Genomic DNA, 20,948 nt, shown 5'->3' with positions numbered 1-20,948 from the left:
GGGGTGTTAACGTATCCCCAAAGTGGCACATGACTGTGGGTGTTAGTGACCCTCATCCATGCTGGAAGTTTACATGAGGGGACTGAAGCACAGTGAAGACAATGCTGGACCTACAAAGCCAGAACCGAGTATTGGGGAGCAGGTAAGTGTGCTTCCCTCAACATATCCCGCAGGTTATCTGAACTTGGACAACCCCTTTAAGGGTAAAAATAAATGGTTGTGAAAGTCTTCCTCTATTGGTAGTATTATATTTTTTATTTACAGTTTAATACTGTGAAATATTCGCACGTACTGCACTAATGTGTACGGTAAAGTGGTGGAAGGTGTGTATATCTCACCCAGATTCCTCAGCTGGGTTAGATAGATAAAATCCAGAAAGCTGCACTTATTTCAGCAACACATAGTTTGCTGGAGCTGTTTTGTTTAGATATTATGGGCTAGATTTTATTTGGATTGAGAGGTAGGATTGTCAAAGGGACCTCACAGTCCACACCATTCCACTACTGGTATCCCCCCTTAGCCTGAGGGATCCCAGACTGTCAGTCTGGGGGTAAGATGCCTGGAGAGCTGTCATGAAGCCTGATCTCCCTGGATGTGAACAGGACACTGAAGGTGAAAGAGGAATCATCTGCTGTATTAGTTAGAGCCTAGACGGGCAGGCTTTTGTTTTATGTTATGTTATGCTAGTGCTATAACTTAACCTCACCAAGTGACACTATAACTTGGATGCTAATGTTATGCTGAAGTGACCAAATAAAGCACAGTTTGGACTTTAAAACCCGCTGTTTCCATGAAAATCTGTCACTGTCGACCCCACTGCGAGTACAGATCCAGACAGTACCTAATTATTTACTCGGAGTGTACATATATATGTATTGTTTTAAGGATTTCATCCTAAAATGATTGGGGAAAAAAACTATCCAACAAATCCAAGCCCTACCATGGGTCTAAAGACCAGCAATATCATAGGACCATAAGATGAAGATAGATCTGATCATTAGATGTGGTTTGGCCAAGATTTGGGGCTATAATATAGGTATAGAAATGTGCTCTGGTGTTAACGTTCATAAGAATTTAAAAAGTTGACCATTATTTTAAGTATTCCACTTAAGAGGTTGTTCTAACAAAAATATTCTACAGTTTTCAAGACAGCACCTGGATCTTAATACTTTTGTAATTGTATGTAATAAAAAATTTGAATAGCCACTGAGTTATTCATTAAAATATATCTCTATAGTGCCACCTGCTGTTTGTTTTCTTATTCTTTGTCTGGCTCACTGAGGAGGTCGCACATGCTCAGTTTCATCTTTCAACTTCCTCCTGAGTTGTGATAGGTAGAGTGGAGACACGCTCCCTCAGCTGCAGCAGAATAACACTCCCCTTGAGCTGTCAGCTTGATAAAAGTCTAGCAGAACAATGAATGAGGAGATCTCTGGATCCATGTGAGGTGCATGGTCGATTCTGTTTTTGTTAGAAAGCTATTGTCACGTACTATATGATGTCTGGTTTTATTTTTTTTACATTAGTCATGGGATAACCCCTTTAAGGTGAACCTGTTAGTAGATTTTTGCTGACCTAACCATGGACAGCATGAAACAGGCTTCCTCATTATAATGAAATACGTTCTACTCTGAACCCTGCAAGGTTTCAGAGAAAACATTCTTTAAGGGCTCATTCAGATGACCGTATATTTGTGTCCGCATTCATTCCGCAATTTTGCAGAATGGGTGCAGATCCATTAATTTCAATTGGGCCGCAAAAGATGTAGACAGCACAATGTGTGCTGTCCTCATCCGTACTTACGTTCCATGGCCCCACAAAAAAGATGGAACATGTCTTATTCTCGTTCGCAATTGCGGACAAGAATAGGCATTTCTATCATAGGGCTGGCCATTCCATTCCGCAACATGCAGAGTGCACATGAGGAGATATGCAAACAGGGAAAAACCTGTTATATCATAGAGCACTAGACAGACTGATATATAGTTTTCGGAAAGGATTCAGCATAACTTGTAATTTATTGATTTCAATCAGTGCTCACTTCTACTGTGTGATTGAAAGCCTTCCCTATATGACGGTGTATAGAGAGAAAGATGTCAATCACTAAATAGTACCACCCAATGGACTCCTGTGCTCCAGAATGAGCAGGAATTTAAATTGATAAATTACAAGTTATTGTTATGGACTGTGGTTCTGGACCCACTGTATCCTGTGGCAGTTATTATGGTGGGCTCCTGGTTTTCAAAGTTTAGTCTGGCCATCACTGCAGGGGAGCCACTAGGTTGCTGCCTCTTGGAATAGTCTCAGTGTGGTTAGCTGATAATTCACGGGGTCAGAGACCCTGGTGCATGGCAGCAAGGGATCAGGCTATACACAAAGTCAGAAAACAGATAGAGGTCAGGGCTGGAAAAATACATGCAAATCCCTCTAACAGTCCAAAGGTCAGGGCAGGCAGCACATAGTCAATATGATAAACATGCACAGGTCAGGTACACAGGCAGACAAACATATTTTAGTTCTTTTACAGGCTCTAGCAAGCTAGAAATACCTGGCAGATCAATTGACACCTATCGTTCAGGTAAGGATGTGATGAAACAGCTCAGCTTATATAGCTCAGGCTAATGAGCAATTGGGAACAGCCTTCCAGCAGCTTATAGAGCAAGAGGAGCTTAACCCTTGTAGTATTGCAACTGAGGTCAGATAAAATGAACAATGACCCTAATTCACACACAGGAAGAGGATGCCCATTTGCACAGGACAACAGCGGCCATGAACTGCCATTGTAACAGTTATGCACACTCTTTCCAACAAAATTATATCTAAATCCACTCAGCTCCTCCTGCTCCTTAGCTCACTACCTGTAAGGCCTTATGCACACAAACATATTTTTTTCCATTTCTGTTCGGTTTTTTACAGGTCCATATGCAGAACTATTCACTTCAATGGGGCTTGAAAAAAACTGAAATTACTCCGTGTGCATTCCGTATCCGTATGTCTGTGTGTCCGTTCCGCAAAAGAAAAATGAACATGTCCTATTCTTGTCATTTTGCAGACAAGAACAGGCATTGTTACAACAGATCCACCAAACAAAACGGATGCAACATAGACATGAAACTGATGTTTTTCTTTTATGGATCCGTGTTTTGCAGATCTCAAAATACATACAGTTGCGTGCAAGAGCCCTAAGTTGAACCGCATGTTCAGTGTGACAGTATGTATGCCTCTGTGCCTAATGTTTTATTTTTTTCTTACTCTAAAAAAAAAACTATTACAAAACAGTTAACTTTGAAGAGGGAGAAACTGCATACAGATTTCTATTTCTCCCAATGAATTTAGTAAAATATCCTTTTTTAATCTTTTTTTTTTTGTCTAAAGAATAAAATGATAGATAGACTTTAATTGTTTTTTTATTTCTAATTCTTCTATATAGGCCTAGATTAATCAGTGTCCATTAAACTAATAAGTTGAAAGCAGCAACAATCAAGTTGCCTTTTTATTTTTGCACATTAATAAATGGAGAGCAAGTGTACAATACATTATTATCCTTAAAATACATTATTACCCTTACTTGTACTATGTATTTAAAAATCTCCCCCATAAACCTCTATCCTGCAAAATTTACTTACACTGAAAAAGCAGCATGTTGGGTCATCCCATTTGGGAGTGAAAAGGAAACAAAACTTTATATTATCATGAAAACACAAAGCAAGAAAGTTTAGTCTGGAATTTAACCTACACAGGCATCAGCATTGTGAAATGAAGTCCAAAGATAGATATTTTTTATTTATCTAAAATATAATTCATACTCCAAAATTACCTAAAAAAACGAAAAAATTAACACTTTGACAACATTTTTTTAACTTTAATTTTAATATAATAGATTAATGGCATTTCTGAAACTGAAGGAAACGTTGAAGAAATCTTTTTTTGGGGTGAACATTTGAAACCTTTTTAACGGTTCTTATCTTTTTATAACTTTTGATATTATAGAGTTCTTTTCTATCCCACGGCTCCCTTGTTTCAGTTTTCTTCATGTTAAATTTGTTGAATCTCCAAGATGAAAAGTCCATCATTTTCTTGGATTCATTTGTAATGAAAATAAACATTTTAACATCATGTGGCAGAAGTCTTGGTCTTTTCCTTATTGTATCCATTTGAAGAAGGTCGGTCCCACAAATCCATTCACCTTCTCCTGGTGAGTCTGTGAGTATTTGAGAAGTTCTCTTCTTCTGATGAGTAGGTTCTCCTATAAAGCTATTGACAGTTGGAGTGCTTGAACTAGCTGACAGGGTTGACTGGTCTAGTGGTTCTTTGAATACTATCTGGAGAAGGAAAACAACATTAGGCATTAAAATCTGATATCTATGAGGAAGATCAAAATTTTACATAAGAAACAAAGCTAGTGTATACATTGAGACTCCTTTCCGCAACAAAATAGATAACCACCAAGGATTCAAATATATAAAAATTAAAATTGGGTGAAGTTTGGCCGCTACAATTGTTATTATAAAAAGTAATCTGGATTATAAAAAAATATATATTTTATTAGAGATGAGCAAACCAGTCAAGATTTTTTAAAGGTCTGGTCTACCAAATTTTTTAAAAAGTTCGGTTAGGACCTGAATAGATTCAAGCCGAAACAAAGTTGCTCTAATTTCCCTGAAAGTTGGTCTATAACCCCCTCTAACCTAACTCAGCAGCAGCTATATGGTACATGTTGGCAGAAAGGCAGCAGCATGATAGAGGCAGCAGCAGCCTTATGGAAGATGTTGGTCAGTAACTTGCAGCAGTGGCATGATGGCGGTGGTGGAAGCAGCAGCCATACAGAATGTGATGGTAGTTAGGCAGACAGCAACAGTGGCAAGATGGGGCACCGCCAGCAAGGCAATGTGTCAGCCTGAGCTGTGAGAAAATGTGTATATTAATGCAATAATCACGTACATATGCTGCCTCATGAAATTTAACCCCCCCCCCTAATTTTTTTTATTTTATTTCAAGTGAAAACTGAATACACTTAAATGGATGATTGAGGCATTAGTGACATGATGCAGGCTGCAGCATGAAACCGTACAGAACGTTATGGTAGTTAGGCAGACAGTGAGGTGAGGTCTATTCATTGGAATCAGATTGAGCAGTGATAAAATGTCAATTGCAACTGTGTGGAGACTGAATATACATAAACGGATGATTGAGGCTTCATGCTCAATTTCACCTTGATACACATAGGAAGATTGCCGCAACACTTTGGGTATTCACATATACCCAAATCACATATACATACTGCAGTAATCACATATACATGCTGCTTAATTAAATTCAACTCCCTCCCCCAAAAAGTTTAATGGCAACTGTGTGGAAACTGAAAATACGAAAATGGACAATTCAGATTTCACTCTCCTTGGCAATAAGCTTGATTGATTTCTGACTCTCCCTGACTCCCTAAGATCGTTTTCCTGGCAGACACTGTAAGACCCAATCACCCTCATTCACAGCCGAGCACAAAATGGCATTTCGCTCATTCTGCTAGGGCACTTCCCTGCTGCAGCACTGATTGGCTCATCCAGGCTGTCTGTCAGCCTGGGAGCCAATCCGGGCAAGTCCTCTCCCCCACTTCCTCTGGGGTATTGTGAGAACACTTATTCTTCCTTCCTAGTGCTTTTTTCCCGCCAACATATGCACTAAAATCACACTACACGCCGTTTTAGTGAATTCTTCCGAAACAAACTTGAAAATATCCAGGTTTGTCTGCAGTCCAAAAAATATCAAATTTCAGTCCTAACTGGTTTGCTCTGCCTTAATTTTTTATTATTTTTATTACACTGCCTAGAACAAATTTTTCTTGATTCTGGTTGTTATATGGACAAAAACCTAATTTTCTGTACACATCCATCAGGTGGTACAGGACAGCCAATTGAGATGTTTCAGCACATGCACATACCCCCTACCTTATAAATAAACCTGATCTGGCCTCCATTTTACATTCAGTCTTTTTTCAGTGTAGGGAGAGGTTGCTGTGTGGAGCAGGGACAGACTGTTGGGACACAAATCGCTAGCTAATAGGGCCACAAAAGTCCTTTTAAGAAAGTATATTATAGTGCAATTGTATTGTGCAGCAGTTGTGTGCGGTTCTGCTGCGATACTGCATCTACACAGAGGGATAAATGCTATTGGAACAAATAATTTCTACTGGTGTGATTTACCAGTTGCCCCCTAAAAAACCTGATTGAGGCAGGGGTGTGATACATATCTATCCTGTGACCGCCTAATGTACCTCCAGCCACAGAATCCAAAGTTCTTTGCTGTCAGGTGAATGCAATTGGCTATTTTTTTGGGCCTGTACTGGCTGACAGTTACATTTTTTATCTCTAGCTACATGATCACACTCTTGTCTCACTCCTCTGCCTCTCATTATGGTGGCGTATGAACCGCATTCACCATAAGGACCTTCTAATGTCACAAAGTCATGTGACTGTGCCTCCCACCCTGTACTGTGCTCCTCACCCCGTACTGTGCCCCCTTATACCCTGCATTGTGCCCTCTTACCACACCCTTTGCAGTGCCCCTAGTCATTCACTGTACTGTACCCTCTTATACCCTCTTATCCGGTCACGGTATGGCAGTGTTATCCGGTCACTGTGCAGAGGTGTTATCCGGTCAATGTATGGCGGTGGTATCCAATATCTGGATGGCCATAACTGTATCCCTTTCTCTGCCTACGCCATCCTTTTTTTAGACCTGGCATGAGCGGGAAAAATATGCAGATTGCGGTGCTAAGGACCTTTGCGCCACAATCTGTGTCAGAAATAAGCCTAACATAGACATATTTCTATATAATAAATGATCACCTAATTGTATTATCATTCGGGGGTAGGGCTAATATCTTTATATTATATAGATTCTAGTGTATTATACTGGGCCCTGTATTTCCCAGTAGAAAATGATTTTTGGGAAACACAGTCCTCATCCCTGACCACCAGGACCAAGTAGCGCTCTGTCAGTACATGGCGGCCTCCCCTGTCCGCCACGCTGCTCCGCTGTGTACTGGTGCTTATTCTGACACTAGGGCTGGGTTCACATCTTATTTTTGCCATCCATTTAATGCATACCAAAAATGTATGCGTTAACAGATGCCTCAGACTGATGCCGTACAGTAGCGTCCGTTCACCATACAGTTCCATGGTAGAAAAAAAATTTACATTAACGTATGCATTTTTTAAATAGACTCTGCAGGATACAAAAACGTGGAGTGCTGCACATTTGTATACATCAAACCGATAGGAAATACAATTTTTCTAGGCTCCATCAGGGCACATTTTTGAGAGTTTCCCTTTAATATGCATAAAAATGGCCCCTGATTAAAATACATATTTTTTGTGGGAATTTTTTGCCAATGATCCCCCTCTGGTATATCACTGTCCATGTTGTGGGACTATTTGTGTACTTCTAGTAAGTGTTTGCTGGCTGCAAATATGACCTGAAGGTTTTTTAGGTTCGTCTGCCATTAAAGTGAATGGGCCCGCCGCAAACTTTCGTGAACATTTGATCTCGTTTGCGAACTGTCCCGGCCCATGTTCGTCCATCACTACCTAAGGGTAACCTCAAGTTACTATATCAGAAAATTCCACAATTACCAAATCCCTATTATATTTTATATTATTGTTAATGGATCTTTTTGCAAGCAGAAGATTTCAAAGTGTAGTTGAAAATTCAAATTTTCTAGAGCATCCATGTTAGCTAATTAGAAGGCTTACATCATTTTCTGACTGTGAAATCAATCAAGAGCCTACATTCTGATGGATTTACATGGCAGGGAAGTGAGGACACAATTTTCCATAGCTTTGTGACATTATTATATCATTCCCTCTTGCAAAAAGGAGAAATTCCAATAATGAGACTATATTAGAGAATTTTTATTTATTCAATAACCAAAATATATTAGTGAACATTCATAAAATAATTATCTAGACTTTAATTTAATGAATTATATTTCAAAGTGCTGCTAATTATGCTTTGGCAATAGCTAGAAAAGACAATCAGCTTATGAGAACAATAAAATGAACAAATACTGACAAATGAGCTATGAGGACTTGAAATAGATTTAGTTAAATTTAAAATGATTTGAAAACCAATGTATCTGAAGACTTCTGAGGAAATTACTAAAACATACAGAAAACTTAGTGTGAAAAAAGAAATCAGTAAGAGTTGTAACTTACCTTATCCGGGGTTGTTTCTGAATGAGTACCCATCGTCACTGTCCTGTAGCAACAAGTGGCAGTACTAGCATTACTAGTCCATCTTGTGCTCTTATATTGATGATAGCAAAAACCCCTCCTTTTCTCTACCAGTCAAATGCAAATTCTGTTTTAACACCTGAGTTAGAACCAAATACATCGGCCTATTGTTCTGAATAGAAATGGTAAAATGATTGTCCTTGGTTGTCGATTCGTTTATATTATGAAAACAAAAAGTGCTAATGAATTGATCAGTTTGATCATTTAAACAGTTTACTTTTTGTATAAAGTTTTTTCTGCAAAACTTGGTTGTTCTTGGCTTCATCTGAAGTTTGTCATGCAGTTACAAATAAATGCTGGATTATCAAATTTTCCAGATTATTGAATCCAAGATTAAAATATAATTGACTATAGTTAGATTAATTAAATAAATTGGTATAAATTGTCATTAAAACAATCAGCTCTGACCAATGGAATATTTTCATCAGTCAAAAAAGTAAAACACTTTCTTTCAAACTTTCTTAGTTGCTGTTGATAAATGCGGGATATCACTAGCTCATGGGCAGGAAACAGGCACAGCAATGTACATAAAGCATATTTGGAATACAATGAGCAAGGTGGAAAATCATTTCCTCCATTTAAATAAAATAATGTCATTTTGCTACCCATGCCTTTCTATTGACATGCATTGAAAATATCAGAAAATATTTCAGATTATGATCAATCTAATACTTATACAAGAATTAAAATTTCCCTCAACCAATCCAATTTACCTTTCCAGGTCTTCAACTTAAAAATATAAGGTGTTGTCTAAGGAATCAGTTGGAAATATAAGTTTAGAATGTGTTAAACATTTATAAAAATCAAATACCCTCACTGACCCCCCCATTGCTGCTGTTCAGAAGCAGAATCAAAATGGCACTGGTAAGGGTTAGTTATTTGTTACCGATATTGCCCCTTTTTTCAATATTTCCCTGCAAACACACAATCAGGCTCCATTCACACATCCGCAATTCCGTTTCGCATTTTGCGGAACGGAATTGCGAACCCATTCACTTCTATGGGGCCGCACGATGTGCGGCCCGGATCCGGAAATGCGGACCCGCATTTCCGGGTCCGCATTTCCGTTCCCGAAAAAAATAGAACATGCCCAATTCTTGTCCGCAATTGCAGGCAAGAATAGGCATATTCTATTAGTGCCGGCAATGTGCGGTCCTCAAAATGAAGAACGCACATTGGCGGTTATTCGTGTTTTGCGGATCCGTGGATCCGCAAAACACACACGGATGTGTGAATGGACCCTTAAATGCATATTTATAGGAAGAATAAAGGCTCAAATGTGCACTTTGATCACCCAGGCGTAGACCAATTGTGCCATCTATTATAGCACTTAAGTAATTTCAGAATTGGCTATCAATTATAGTTTTAGATATTGCCTTCTGCCTATATTCATTACACATTAAACCCATATAAATTCTATGGCCCCGACCTAGAGAGCAGGGGTGGACTGGCTATAGACCATACATGGAAATTTCCTGGGTGGGCCATTGCCCAGGGCGTCGCTCCAGTCCTCCTCGTGTCTGCTAGCCGGTTACATAATGACCTGATGTGCTCAGCATTAACTAATGCTGAAAGCATCAATTACTTATGCACCTGGCCAATGGCCCCAGGTGCCCTTGTTAACCCTGAGGATGGTGATACAGTTGAATATTGTGACAAGGATGGCAGAATTTTTAGCTGCATTGTGGTAGTTGGTTCTGCTGAAGCAGTATTTTATACCACACTGTGATATTTTGTGCTGCACTATGGTATTGCAGGTCCTGACTAATTCGGTTGTGCCTGCCTATTTGTTTTGGCCCTGCCTACTTGTCTTGCCCCGTTGTCTGTCAATTTTGACCCGTCTACAACCTGGGGCCACTTTTAAGTTTGTTTGCAGGGCCACTTTGAGTTCCCAGTCCATCACTGCTAGAGAGTGACGGTTAAACACCTTTAATACCTTTTATCTTGCAGTGGAGCAGAGGAGAAACTGTAGCATAAGGGCTCTGGCAGCTCAAGATCCAGTTCTATGACTTATTGAATGTAAATGGCTGTTTTTAGTTAAAGGTGCCGCTCCGTTCTCCCGGTATAGGCTCCGGTAGCTTCATATGTTCGGTTCAACTGGGTGGAGCCTACCGGCGTCTCCTTCTCCCAGGCTGTAGTGCTGGCTAATCTTAGCGCTCAGCTCATAGCCTGAGAGAAAAAAAAACACTGGCAGGCTCCACCCAGTTGAACCGAACATATGAAGCTACCGGAGCCTATACTGGGAGAACGGAGCAGCGCCCAGGGATAATATTAAGTGCAAGGAGATCCCTGGGCGCCGCTCTCCATGTCTGTATGCTTAGTTTACATTTTTTATTCTAGTGAAAGGTCCTCTTTAAGCTTTTATTAGATGGGCAGATAATAGTGCAGATCATCGCTAACAAGAATTCGTAGGAACTCTCGTTAGTGATGATCTGGCAGTGTAATACTGCCGCCGATAACCCGATGAATAAGCAAACGCACGTCTATTAGGTAATTAGAATCTTTCAGCAGGTTTAAAATTCATTGTTTGCCGGCAGCAGATCGTGGTGTCTAATCACGATCTGCTGCCGGTGAACAATGAATCAGTATGGGAACTATCAATGGCATTAGCGATCACTGCTCCCCATAATGTGGAGGAGATCCCTGCATGTAATAGCAGCAGTCTTCTCCTCTGACAAGCAGGTGATTGTCAGGAAGGGAGGCTTCCCTTCTGACAATCGCCAGTGTGATCTGCCCGTCTTATATAAGCATAAGAAGCAAACACAAATGTTATTGAAATAAATCCATTGTTCATGCTTTGAGAAGAACTTAATGTTCAGCCCACACCTATAATAATGTTCACTGATTGTGTAATGTGGAAATTAACATTTCTAAAGCCCAGTGCAGGAGTTCTACTGTCTTAAGCCTACCCTGAAGTGAAAGAACAACTTAGTGAGATAGATAGAAAATTAATATTTTACCCTGAAGTGAAGAAGTGAAAGAACAACCTAGTGAGATAGATGCAAAATTAATATTACCAATACCTAGTATAAAAAGTGGAAAAAATATTCAAAAACATTTGCATCTGTTCCGAGAAAACAAAATGTTAGGAACATTCTTACCTTCAAAACCACTTATCATCTATACCAGGCATCCTCAAACTGCAGCCCTCCAGTTGTTGTAAAACTACAACTCCCACAATTCCCTGCTGTAGGCTGATACCTGTAGGCTGTTCAGGCATGCTGGGAGTTGTAGTTTTGCAACAGCTGGAGGGCCACAGTTTGAGGATCCCTGATCTATACTAAGGATCCAACCGTTTCATCCAGGCAGCTCCCAAAGTTAAAACTTCATCTGCATCGAGGACAATTTTATAATGGGTTGTACTAGTTTTGGTGTGGTTTTAGGTGTGATTCTTGTAGGGGCTGTGAAGTTACAATTTTAGTTCCAATTTTAGTTTTTTTAAGAAAATCCTCTTTTATCAAATATATAGTAAATTACAGTTCTGTTATTAAGGAACCTTTAACCTACTATTGCCTGAGGGTAACCTATATTATTCAGTGCTCCTATGGTAAACAATATATTGGGTGATCTTCTAGGAGCCTCAAAATAAAAAAGCAGAGCTGAATTATTTAGAATAAGAATAAAGCTGCTGCAGACTCGCTGAAAAGAGAAGCCTTCTCATTGCACTTGCAGTGGATTGTCCAGCTGTCTGGAACAATGGGTAAGCGAGGGTAATTACCGCTTAGGGTACCACCTCATTACCCTTAATGAGGGGTGCAATCAAGGCCGCGAGAGCAGTAGTTCAGCCTCAAAGCCAGAAAGCCTATGAGGCAGTAGAATGGTGCAAGAGGTTGCGATTATATCACTGTGACCTCCTGCGCTGGGTCTCGCATGATCGGGACCTCCTGCGCCGGGAAGTGGCAACACAGTTCAAGCTGTGGCCTGCATCACAGATGACAGTGGGGGAATGGGAATGAGGTAAGTGTTTTTTTTTTTCTTAACCCTAAACCACCACTGGAGGCACAAAGGGGCATGCTATATACATACACTCACCTAAAGAATTATTAGGAACACCATACTAATACGGTGTTGGACCCCCTTTTGCCTTCAGAACTGCCTTAATTCTACGTGGCATTGATTCAACAAGGTGCTGATAGCATTCTTTAGAAATGTTGGCCCATATTGATAGGATAGCATCTTGCAGTTGATGGAGATTTGAGGAATGCACATCCAGGGCACGAAGCTCCCGTTCCACCACATCCCAAAGATGCTCTATTGGGTTGAGATCTGGTGACTGTGGGGGCCATTTTAGTACAGTGAACTCATTGTCATGTTCAAGAAACCAATTTGAAATGATTCGAGCTTTGTGACATGGTGCATTATCCTGCTGGAAGTAGCCATCAGAGGATGGATACATGTTCTCATTCTGTTTACGCCAAATTCGGACTCTACAATTTGAATGTCTCAACAGAAATCGAGACTCATCAGACCAGGCAACATTTTTCCAGTCTTCAACAGTCCAATTTTGGTGAGCTCGTGCAAATTGTAGCCTCTTTTTCCTATTTGTAGTGGAGATGAGTGGTACCCGGTGGGGTCTTCTGCTGTAGCCCATCCGCCTCAAGGTTGTGCGTGTTGTGGCTTCACAAATGTTTTGCTGCATACCTCGGTTGTAACGAGTGGTTATTTCAGTCAACGTTGCTCTTCTATCAGCTTGAATCAGTCGGCCCATTCTCCTCTGACCTCTAGCATCCACAAGGCATTTTTGCCCACAGGACTGCCGCATACTGGATGTTTTTCCCTTTTCACACCATTCTTTGTAAACCCTAGAAATGGTTGTGCGTGAAAATCCCAGTAACTGAGCAGATTGTGAAATACTCAGACCGGCCCGTCTGGCACCAACAACCATGCCACGCTCAAAATTGCTTAAATCACCTTTCTTTCCCATTCTGACATTCAGTTTGGAGTTCAGGAGATTGTCTTGACCAGGACCACACCCCTAAATGCATTGAATCAACTGCCATGTGATTGGTTGACTAGATAATTGCATTAAGGAGAAATAGAACAGGTGTTCCAAATAATTCTTTAGGTGAGTGTATATATATATATATATATATATATATATACCTAGCTCTACAGTTGGGGGGCATTACATATTCTTGACACTACAGTGAGTGTCGTTATCTACTGGGGGCACCAAGGGGGAGCATTACATTAACTTGGCACTACATTGGGGGTCATTATCTACTGGGGGCACTAAGGGGGAGCATTATATATTCTTTACACTACAGTGGGGTTCATTATCTACCTGGGGCACCAAGGGGGAGCATTACATATTCTTGGCATTACAGTGGAGGGTCTTTATCTACTGGGGGAACCAAGGGGGAGCATTACATATTCTTGGCACTACAGTGGGGGTCTGGCACCAAGGGGGAGCATTAAGTATTCTTGGCACTACAGGGGGGCATTATATATATTGGCACTACAGTGGGAGCATTATATATATATATATATACCGGGTACTAAGAGTGGCCATATATATATTGGCACTATAGGGGTGCCATTATATATATCTGGCACTACTAGGGGCATATATTTGCTGGCACTATGGACGGAGTAAGATGGAGGGGCATTTTATACTGGAACAATGGGAGGAGCATTGTAGATATATATTGGCACTACAGGGGAGTTTTAACTGAGGGATGGCAGTAGAACTATAGGGGGGCACTGCAGGAGGTGCTTGGTTGTATTATTACTACTGGGGTAACTACTGGAGTAACTGTAGGGGCATTATTATTATTTGGCACAACATGGGTGATCTTGCATTCCCGGGCTTGTCTTCTCTACACTTAGTATTGCTTTATAACACGTGCAGCGCCCTTTTGGGAAAATCTGACTCTCTGCAAATGAAAGTTTTTCCAAACTTCAGATCGAATTCCGCTTTGAATGCTTCGCCTCCCTCAACAATACCAGATAGTAACACATATCCTTTTCTTCTAATCTTTTTATTTTTCAATTGCAGATATTTTATTTCTTGAACATAATTATGGGGGGCTGCCATCTTGCCTAAGCTGTTCATAACAGTATTTAGAAATCATTAAGAAAATTGCTTTACAGCAGGACAATTCACTTCTATGAGACAGTTTTCTAGGCATGCTCTGTTACCAGTGCACAGGCCATTGTACAAGGAAAGAATAGATAAGCTTTGACAATAGCCTACTGTGAAAGGTGGATCCTGTCTTATCTATACACAGAGGTGATTTCATTACAGGTAGGATTAGAATAATATATAACTGCAGTAAAGTGATCTGTACAGGCCAAGAAGTGGCACCTATTATTAGGCTTAGTGGCCTTTTCGAAAAACTGCAGGATTTTATGGTTTTTGTTTAACCCTTAGAGGACCCTGAGATTTCCCATTTTTGTGTTTTCGTTTCTCACTCCCCGCCTTCCCATAGTCCTAACTTTTTTATTTTTCCGTTCACGTAGCCTTATGAGGGCTTATCTTTTGCGGGACAAGTTGTACTGCTAATGGTGCCATTTACGGTTGCATACCATGCAGTGGGAAGGTTGTTATTTTTTGTTTACACCATATACTGACCTGTTATCTTCATTCTCCAGGTCAGTACAGTTATAACGATACCACTCTTGTATAATTTTTCTTGCGTTTTTTGTTTTAAACATAGTTTTTATTAATGTACCATATACGGTTACAGAAATTAAATCAGTAAATGGATTTAAGATGGTAGCAGTTTTACACAATATACATAATACAGATAAAGTAGTAGTAACAAAATAACAAGAGGGATATATCAATGTAATCAAATAAGTAGGTATATTCTACATCCAGTCAGTTTTCTTAAGGTTTATCAGGGTCCTAATCATGTATAAGGCGATTAGGGAAGAGGTGACAAAACTTAGTGTCTGCGGTAGTCTCAGTATTGTATGCGTGTTAAGGGTTCGAATTGTAGAAGGGGGAGGAAGTCCAGACCTCCCATCTTGGATTTTGCTTGTTTAGGTAACTGAAGGCTGAGGCAGACATTTTTCCATACGAACGTTGTTCATTGACCGATTTAATAATGGTGGAAATAAATAAGGGTACATTTTGTTTCCAGGAGAGAGCAATTTTTTGTCTTACTGCTATACACATGTGAGAGATAATGGTAGCATGTAAGAAAGTAAATTTGTCTATACCTAATAAAAGTAGAGCCAGGACTGGATCAGGATCGAGGGGAAATTGACAGAGTTTGGTTAGTATCTGGAATACCTGTGTCCAGACTTCTTTTATAAGAAAGCAGTCCCACCACAAATGAATAAAGGTGCCTTCTTTTTTTCCAGATCTCCAGCACATATTGGTTGTGTCAGGAAATATCTGAGACAAGCAGGATCGGGTGAAGTACCATCTATAAAACACCTTTCTGTGTGTCTCAAGGTGTGAAATACATTTAGAAAATTTTGGTATAGATGAGAGAGCAGCTTACCATTGATCGTCCTGAAAAACTTGGTTTAAGTCACTGTGCCATTGGTTTTTAATGGCTTCTATCCCATCTTCCTCCTCTGATAATAATTTTTTGCAGCAAAAGCAGATGCTACGCAAATTGGAGTGGGCGTTATTCATCCAACTAGATATACTGAAATTAAAATTCAGGGGGTGTCAGAAAGACTGCAGACTTTTGATTTAACCAAGTGTCTTAACTGCATATACATGAAAAAATCTGGGTCCGAGAGGTGATATTTTTTGACTAAAGTAGAGAATTGGTACAGAGAAATTAGGAATAAATAACTCAAGGACATTTATGGGTATGTCTAATATGTTTGTTGGGATGAAAAGTACATGAATCTTTGTATCCAACCACAATTTTATTATGGCTTGGTATGTAGAGGTAAGGAACGGGGATCTGTGTAGTGGTACAAAGTTGAGATGTATATGTAAAAAATGGGAGATTTCATAGTTTTTCAGCATTCCCAGTTCGATTTGTACCCATTTTTTTAGAGATATCTTTTATCCAGAGAGATCTCAAATGAGATAGTATCACTGATTTATAGTACAGTGAAAGGGAAGGACAATTCACCCCTCCACTAGATAGGTGTGAGAACAAAACCTCTGACCTCTAGCTCTCTTTCCGCTCCAGACATATTTTGTAATACTGGCCTGTAGGTCTTTAATGTAGGAGGTCGGAACATAAATTGATACATTCCTGAAGGTATAAAGGATCCTGGGCAGGACCATTATTTTGGAAACTGCAAATCTGCCCAGCCATGAGATACCAAACATTTTGAAAGAGGCTAATTTCTTTTTAATCTCTTCCAATAAGGTGGGGTAATTCGATTAAAATAATGTTGAGGGGGATATGATAATGTTATGCCTAAATATGGGAGCTTATCTTTGACCCAATGAAACTGAAATTTGGATTTTAAATAACGGATTTCCGTGCATTTAAGGTTTATGGGGAGTATTAGTGATTTATTAACATTAATCTTGTAGTAGGATGCTGCACTGAAGAGTTCGAGTATCTCTACCGCAGCTGGAAGGGAGATCGCAGTATGTGACATAATTAGGATGTGTCGTCCGCAAAGAGACCAATTTTATGAGTTTCTCCATAGATCTTAATACCTTTTATCTCTTGAGATGATCTAATGCTCTCTGCAATGGGTTCCATGATTAGGGTAACAATTAATGGTGACATGGGGCATCCTTGTCGGGTACCATTGGTTATAAATGGAGCAGACAAGAAACCTGAAGAATAAACTACTGCATTGGAATGAGATCATAATGCCAGGAGAGTTGTCATAAAATTGCCCTGGAAGCCAAATTTAGTTAATGTAGCTTTCAAAAAGTCCCAGTTGACTCACTCAAACGCCTTCTCCGCATCCAAAGGTAGGAGCAGAGAAGGTGTTTTGCGACTGTTGATGACATCTAGAAGGTCTATGAAACTTCTTATACCATCTGATGTCTGTCTGTTTATCTATCTATTAATCGATTGGACATTAATTTGGAAAAAATGTTTAGGTCCAAGTTGAGAAGGGAAATAGGGCAAAAATTGGCCCGGGTGTCAGGCGGTTTGCCTGCTTTAGGTAGTGTCACTATCATAGCAGACAACATTTCTTTAGGAATGGGATGACCTTCAAAAATTTGTTGGAAATATTCTCTGATATGTTCTAATAGAGTTGGGGAGAACACCTTATAGTATTCGCTAGTTAATACATCTGGGCCTGGGGATTTGTTGAGTTTAAGAGAGGATATGACCTTCACTATCTCGTCGGTTTGTATGTCTTGGTTTAGTTTTACCAGTTGGGATTGTGTTAGTTTGGGAAGAAAATTTTTGTTTAGAAATGCATTAATTGAATTAAGGTCCGGTTGTGAGATTTGGTGGTCTTTGTTCAGGTTGTATAGTTTGAAGTAGTAGAAGGCAAATTAATTTGCGATATCTTGTGGGTTGTGGGTTGATGATTTTCTGATGGTTTATGTTATATAAATGGGGGATTCTGGATTTGGCTGATTAAGTTTTAATTCTATTTGCCAAAGAGAGTTCAACCCCTTAACATTTAGAGAGGATATTTTTAATGTCATCTCAAAGTTTTAGGGGAGTGTTGTGTCTGAGTAGGCCCTAAATGCTTGATGTATAGCTTATCTATACTACTTGTGGTGGACATATTTCCCTCGTAACAAATAAAACCATAAATAAATAAAAATAGAGTCTTATAGATGGTTGATGTCTCTATGTGAGAAGAAAGAGCAAAAACTCACAGTTCTGTAGAAAAAAAAGGAAGATCCGTTTTCATCTCTTGACTACAGTCCATTCCTGTGCCAGATTAGGAGGTTTCAGATTTACTGGGGATCTTCCTCCCTCTTGTGGTAAGTAAAGGGACCAATTCGTCAGCAGCTCTGCAGCTTGTGAGGGAGATAGTAAAACGAAGTTAATTTCATTCCTGGTGACTATTAATTTTACTGGGAAGCCCCACCGATAAGGAATGTTGTTTTCCCTCAGTATGGCGGTGTATATAGCAAATTCTCTTCTTCTCGCCAATGTTGCAGGGGAGAGATCAGCATAAAGACAGATTTGTTTAAACCTCTATGGAACCTCTTTTTTACATCCAGCTTCTCTCAGTAGGTTATTTTTAAAATGAAAAAAGTATAGTCTCACCAGTACATCTCTTGGCACACTTGCAGGCATTGATGTGGGTTTGGGAACATGGTGAGCTCTGTCTATGAGCATATACTTTTCAGGAGCATCTGGAAGAATGGCTGTGAATAGATCAATCAAAAATTCTTGAAGGGTGTCATTGGTGACAGTTTCAGGGATGTTCCTGAGTCTAATATTGTTCCTTCTGGTACGATCTTCTAAATCCGCTAGTTTTAACCTTATGGCGGCTACATCATCCTGAGTTTCGTTGTATGAATCAACCATGGAATTGTGAGCTTCTTTGAACTCTTCCATCTTTTCCTCTAAATGGGCTCCAATAGCTGTAATGTCAGCTCTAATAGTGTTCAGAGCCGACTGTATTTTAACTTATATAGTGCTTTTCAATTCAGCCATTAGATTCTGCATAGCAGATAATGTAATCATGTCCTCCCTCTCAGACTTCCCTCCACTGCCTGCACTTAAACCCAAAGGAGAGCTTTGAGGTGATCCCCCATTTGATGTGTTAGTTTTACTTGCCGGGGAAAATTGGTCTGAGGTTCCTGCTGAGGTATGTTGCTTCGAGGTGCGCTTAGGCTGGGAGCTCAGCGCTTTGGTGGCTGTTACATCAGGAGAGCGGGCACCATCTTGGTTCTGCGCTGAGGGGAAGAAGGAGGTCAGCTTGATCGGTGCACCAGATTTTTCCTTGTCCTCGTCATCCTTGAGGTTATTGGAGGGGTAGGGAGGGATAAGAAGGAAGGCAGGGAGGTCTGGGTAGGTTTTTTTGGGGTAGAGGAACGCTATATAAAGCTTTATTCGGCTGTGGCTGCCGGAGCTCGGAGCAGTGTGCGTCTGTTCAGCTCGGCATCCGGCCAAGCCCCCTTCTTGCGTTTTAATACTGAAAAAAAATTAAAACCTTTGAGGAAAAAAAATATCACCATATTCTGACCCCTATAACTTTTTTGTAATTATGTGTTGTCTGAGGGTACCAGACTAATTAGTGTACTCAATATATACGTTACATATTTTTGACAGGGTGAGCGGTCTATCATTATTTGTAAATGTCAATTTAAAGTTGGCTACAATTGCATATTTAATGCATTAAAGGAGTTGTCCAGCTTTTTGGACATTTTAAATATATGTCCCCAAACAGCACATCACTGCTGGCTCACATGCCGCTACCCCACTGTCTGAAATTTTACAGGACGGTGACCACAAGACTGCTTAATGGAGCCATAGAGCTGAAATGGAGCAGTGGAGCGGGGATGACTGTTTTTTTTTTTAGCAGATTCAACAGGCTGCTTACGATAGTTAATGTTTGCTATATCTGCACGGAAAAAAAATTCTATATGAAAAATCTTATTCTTTCTAACACATGCAAATGTTTGTCTTTTTATAAGCAAGCTTGTAACAGGGAAAATGTCAGATCTTTAAAATGAACTTTAGTGTAACATAAAATTCTAAAATAAATACTTTCACACTTGTGTATGGTTGGAAATAGCATTATAATGACCTCCTGGTGAGAACATTTCTCTGTAGACCCCATCTGTGTGTACTGACAGAATTACATGTTCATGTTTTGGGCTTGACTTGATTTGATTGTCCATTTTCTATCACAACAAACAGCTACCTTGAATATAACAGTTATATTGTTAACTTTCATTGATTAGTTAATTCATCAATTAGCATTCCAATAACTAAGGAGAAGAGAGTGAAAACACTGCATACAAGAATTTTATAATGAGGGTTCCTGGAGAAGCTTGGGTTTCTAGTGTGAGGTGATCAATGCGTGTAAAAAGTAAAAGTAAAAGGAGAAATACTGTTCTGTTAGAAACCAGATTTCACTTTCTGTCTTTAAAACATAGCTGACTAAAATAAGATTGTTCCTCTTACTTATCAACAACTGAGAGAAAGATTTCACTGCAGAAAACTGCACTTCATAAGAATGTTACATTTTTTGACCAATGTTATAAATATTCCACTTAATTGTACAAACAGCATATAAAACATATTCAATTGCCCTAAACAACATTTCCACCCAAAAATATAGTTCAAAATGTTTTTCTGTTTTTGTTATTTGTCTTTTAATTATGTACATTACATTAAAGTAACCCTGGTGCATTTCCTTATGTAATATTGCTAATATAGCAGGGTGCTTACCATGGTGGTGTTCACTAGCATGATACAGTTGTACTCGGTGTAGGTACACCTCTATTGTGAGCTTATGCCGTAATTGCCACGGATTGATATTTTCGCTTTATCATCTGGTACTGGTAGTGTCATCCATCCCTTGTCCAGGGGACAGAAGAGAAACAGACCAATATACCAGAATTCCTCAAGCCGATGTTAAAAGCTGAGAACTTTGCCAATATCTTCCAGTCAGGAACATATCAGAGCCCCTCATGCACCACGTCACGGTGTCTCAGCACGCATGGGGCCCTTCATTTTGTTGGTAACATTCTTTTGCACCTGGTAGCTTCTGTGTCACATGGTCTGTTGTGGGTGCGGCTTCTGTGTCACATGGTCTGTTGTGGGTGCGGCTCACAGCTTTATTTGACCTCAC

Source organism: Bufo bufo, chromosome 7 (assembly GCF_905171765.1).
Source record: "Bufo bufo chromosome 7, aBufBuf1.1, whole genome shotgun sequence".
Taxonomy (NCBI): Eukaryota; Metazoa; Chordata; class Amphibia; order Anura; family Bufonidae; genus Bufo; species Bufo bufo.
The sequence above is the reverse complement of the archived record's forward strand: the minus strand, read 5'-3'. Positions refer to the sequence as shown.